Source organism: Pinus tabuliformis, chromosome 5_2 (assembly GCF_031772625.1).
Source record: "Pinus tabuliformis cultivar Carrire ecotype Pingquan chromosome 5_2, CPIR1, whole genome shotgun sequence".
In the NCBI taxonomy this organism is placed as follows: Eukaryota; Viridiplantae; Streptophyta; class Pinopsida; order Pinales; family Pinaceae; genus Pinus; species Pinus tabuliformis.
The window spans coordinates 1,106,568,552-1,106,573,838 of NC_142306.1; positions in this window are offsets into that span (position 1 = coordinate 1,106,568,552).

Sequence of the window (5,287 nt, forward strand, 5' to 3'; positions counted from 1 at the left end):
CAATTGAATTTTTACTTAATTTTAATGCATTAGGGACCTCAGCTAATACTATCACTTTTGTTATGGTAAAACAATAACACACACTTTATGAAGCTGCAATACTTGCATTACTAGGGACCTAAAAATTTCCCTTAAAGAAGGTAGGGTAGTATATCCTACTAGTTCTAGATTATCATCTACAAGATTATATGAAAAACATTTTGGATTTGTGCTCTATCTATTATACATTAAACTATGAATGAAAATATTATTAGTGTTTTCAAAATAACTAAAACAAATGGAGACTCATAAGGTTATGCTAAATCCACATTTGTATTTGCACCACCCCAAGTAAGTTTCCATCATAATGGAATTTGGATACTTTGAGCCAAAAATCCTAGTACAAAACCTCACACATTAGACATTTGTGTTGTTAAGATGAAAATTACATGTAAATGATTCATAGTCTTTAGGAAGTAGGGTTGTAGAAGTAGCATTAAAGATCTAAGTAAGAATAAATGTTCTTCATTCCTTGATCTTGTGCAACTTATGACACTAATGGTATTTGATAACCTATGGAGGAAATACTTCATGAAGTTGTTTATGCTTTGGGATTTTCTCTTTTTGAGCACACATAAGTTTTTCTAAACCTTTGTTACCATAGTGAAATATGTCAATAGGTCTTATTGAATATGAATTGTTACTAGTGATTAAATATGTTAATATATCTCATTGATATATGGCACTATATCAATGATTATGTAAGAGGCACTAATATTTGTTAACAAATCTTATTGAATATGGATTCACATAGACTTTTATTTGGATTATTTGTTGCTAGTGATGAAATATGTTATAGTTCTGATTGAGATAGAACATTTTATCCCCAAGTGTTATGTCACTTTACAAATTAGTAGGATTGTTCACCCTCACTCTCTTGTTTTGTGTCTAAAAAGTTATCCCATAGTCCCATATTAATTTATAATGTGTTAATTTAATTACGATTAAGATTTTTAATTTTTTTTGGGTTTTCTCATCTTATTCTCAAATATATTAATAGTGTTTTTTTTTCAAAAACATTTCCTTTTATAACTCTTTCTTCCTAATCCTTTCAAATATGTGTGATTCCTTTCATTTGAAGATTTTTATTATTCCTATGAGATTATTTGTTCTTTAACTAGATTTTTGTTTAAAGGTCTTTGTCCTTGTACCATGTTTCCAAAGACAAATATATCTTAATATTATATATTTTGTTGAAGACATTTAAGTATTTGTTGGAGATGCTAAATTTTGGATGCTAGCTTACAATTAGAATAATTTCTCTATTAAAATGAGTATTCATTTTGTAAATTTTTTTTTTTTTGAGGTGAAGTTAAAATGTTCATGAATATTTTAGTTATGTAATTAGGGTGAATGTTTTAGTTGAAGGAATGAAATTTTTTGAGTACAAATTTCAATAATTTGATTGTTCAAGAATAAGAAGGTATTAAAACTATACCATTTAAAAAATACATATATTTTGAAATTATTTGTCTACCATGTTTGAGGCATAGATGAGTTTGGAGCGTTTCTATCTATATAATTTTTCGATAATTTTTTTTCCTCTTTTTGAATGGATCTTAGTATTTAGTGACTGCAATATAGTATCTATAATTTAGTTTTACATTAATGGCTAATATATCATATCACTATGTAATTGATTTATGGGTGAAAATTATTGTAAAAAGGTATAAAGTGGAGTTTGTTGTGATGATTGATGAAGGAAATATTGACTTCCATTAAGATGTTGCTATTTGAAGAAGGCATGCTACATTTTGAACTTATGGGAATAGTAGGTTAAACACTTCATGCTAAGGGTGTGGGTTGGAGGGTGATGTATTGTTGAAGGATATGAACAAGATTTAAGCAAAGTAGAGAATACAAATTGGTGGTGGCTTAAACTAATGCATCTAGTGAATCTAAGGAATGAACAATTATAGAAGGAGATCTATGAAAAACTATGTAGCAAATCAAAAGTTGATGGAAATGCCCAAACTAAAGCAGTAGGACCTTACCATCAAATAGTTAAAAGAACTAGGTTTGATGTTACTAAGAAATAATTATGATGGAATATCCATGGGATCACTAATAAAATGTTCAAGAGGGTTATAAATGGATTTTGAAATCCCAATTGATGGAGTATATTTTCTTTCAGGAGGAGACATGCTTCAACCCAAATTTGAATCATAATAGAATAGAGGAATGCAACTTTATGCATAATAAGAAGACATTTTATTAAAATGATTTAAATGTTTGAAGAAGAAAAAACCTCTAGGGAATTTGGTACTTCCCATGGCCAATGGAGGCAATTTAGCCCTAGAAATACCTAGGGCCTTTTGAAGAATCAAGTATCATCTATAAAATCATTTATTTAATAAATGTGAGAATGAAAATAGAATGAATGACTAATATGAGGGCCACTCTAAATACACATACAACTGTCTTTTCACTAAGACACATGTCATTTAGTTAAGCTATCTCTTTATTATAAAGTGTAATTTCATTTTAATTAATATTATTAAAATATTTCTTTATATTTATATTTAGATATACTAACTTTTAGAAAACAAGTAACCAAAATTTAACACCTATAAAATTTAGTGGATATTCCCTTCGAATTGTTACTCACAATACATAATAGAGAACCAAATGAGTTAAAAGATTCACAATATTCACATTTTTTACACTAAAAAGAGACTAGCTTTCCACCCACTTACACAGTGAAGTTGTTCACACACACACACACACATATATATAAGTAGGTACTCTCTATGGCATTACTTAAAACATAGGGTGGCTGCCACTATAAAAATCTTAAACAGTCTATTATGATTTGTAACTTACTAGTAGCAATTTCTTTTCCAACTATGGAACTAGATACAATAGCATTGAGTGGAATCTTACTATACCTAGTGGCCTAGTATTTATCATAGGCTTATACCAATCTCAACACTCAACTATAGTTATGGTTATGGACCTTCTAGCTTCATAAAGTCCACATGTAGCTAGCCTATAATAGGGATCATGTTGAATGCTCTCCCACTAGTTTAGTCTATTATGAATAATATGAATAACTTTGGATACACTGCCATCCTAGTTTCCTTTGCACTAGAGTGGGTTCCATTACTTCACCATCAATAAATTATACTTGAGTAGATTATACTCTAGCTTATTGATCAGAGAGTGCCAAGATGAGGAGGTGGATAGATCATATGTCTTCATATGCAAGGTCCTCTCCATAAGATTCTCACTAGCCTTCCTCTCATGGTTGCACAATGGTTGCACAGATAGTTTATTATTATAAACAATTATCCCTACCAATGCATGGATTTTGGTGATGACCCTCCTGTGCTTCTTAGCTATGAGGAATGGGGTGCTTCACATAATAAATTTTGACCTTTTAAGTTTTGAAAGTTTTAGATTTTTTTTTTTTATCTTGCCAAGAATAAACTATTGATGTTTCATGGAGATATGTGACCAGATAGAGTCATGTAGAGGAATAAGAATAAGAGGAGTCAGTAGAACCAACACTGTTGGACACGATATACTATTGGGATAGTGATGTAAGAGAGGTCCTATTAGAGGTAGAGCACCACATAGAGGGGTTAAGAGACTAGATTAATGAGAATGCCACTAGATTCTATTGAGTCTTTAGCTATACAATATAGGCGTGCCTAGTCATATTGTTAAACTACTGGGCTTGTGGAGTGTCATTCTATCATCTACACTTTTGATTTGTCTACTTGGATATTTTCATGTAGTTTTTTTTATAGGTGATGTATGTTATATTTGTGTGGGGCACAAGTTCTATAAAACAAAACTATATATATATATATATATATATATATATATATATATATATATATATATATATGTCAGTTTCTATTATAATTTCAATATGATGTGATATTAATTGAAAATTATTTACATTAGTTGCAAATGTCTATCTAAAACATGATTAGCTAGGGCATTTGTCAATGTCTTTAAATTTCTAGAAATGTGTTCATATGGTATGAAATCTAAATGTCTTTCTACAAGGCTAACTCTCAAAGGGATGTATAAAATTTTGGAACTTCCAACTAAATACAAACTAGAAAGTTGTAGTGCTATGAGTGGGGAGTTAAATGTGACTACTAAAAGATGGATACCATCTGAAATAACATGAGACTGGACCACTTGGCTATACTCAAACATGTTGTTGGTGGAGCCACCAATACAAATCCCTTTCATACTCACTAACCAGCCATTTGGAGCAAAGATATGTCATGCTACAAAAGATCATTTCTAAGTACTACCACTAGCACCACCAACATAAAAGTTTCAAGAGATACCCACATATTCAAAACAAAGGTAAAATGGAATCAAAATAAACCCTGTGAAACTCTGAAAAGACACACTTCAAACATACTCAACACACGTATAGAGAGTATGTACCAAAGATATCCCATGCTACAAAAGATAAGTTCTACACACTCAGCACACCTATAGAGAGTATGTACCCACTCAAACTACACTTGAGATAAAGCATAGTATTTTTTGAGGTAGAACCCATTTCTAGAATTCCATCAAAATATACTAACTCTTAGGTCCCTTTTCCAAGGACTCACTTGACAATGAATCAACCTAAGCACATGGGTTGAATGAGACTCCTAGTCATATAAAAGAAAAGAGGCTTGAAACTTTTGTCATAGTGGCCCTTATGTGTATTTTATGAGCTTCATTTTGTATAGCAACATGGGGTCAAGTTTCATCTAAAAGAGTGAGATGTAAAAGATGCTCCTCTTCTATGAAAGTGGCAACAAGAAGTTTGATAACTAGTTTTAATAATGGAATTTTACATTCAATTTGGAGGATAGCTTATAGACCATATACCAACTCAAAGGGTGCAAATATGGTAGTAGTCCTCACTAAGGTTAGGTACCCCACAAAGCAGCTAAAAAGAAGATGCAAAGGATCTGGCTAAAGACAAACCTCCTTAAGATCATGACACTTCTAGACAACAAGGATGCAGTCACAAAATATGGTAAGGGAGAAGATCTAGCACACATGACACTTCTAGACAATAAGGATGCAATCCCAAAAGATGGTAAGGGAGAAGTAACCAACACTTAAAATTTTATGGGCCGACCATGACGAGATAAATGTCCACCACATGCCCCCTAGTGGCATTCATTAACTACTTTCTTGACTTCCTTTTTGTCTTCATTATTGGCAATAGGTTCAGGTGGCCATGAGTTGGTTGAGCAAGGTTAGTAGCATGTCTAGAAAT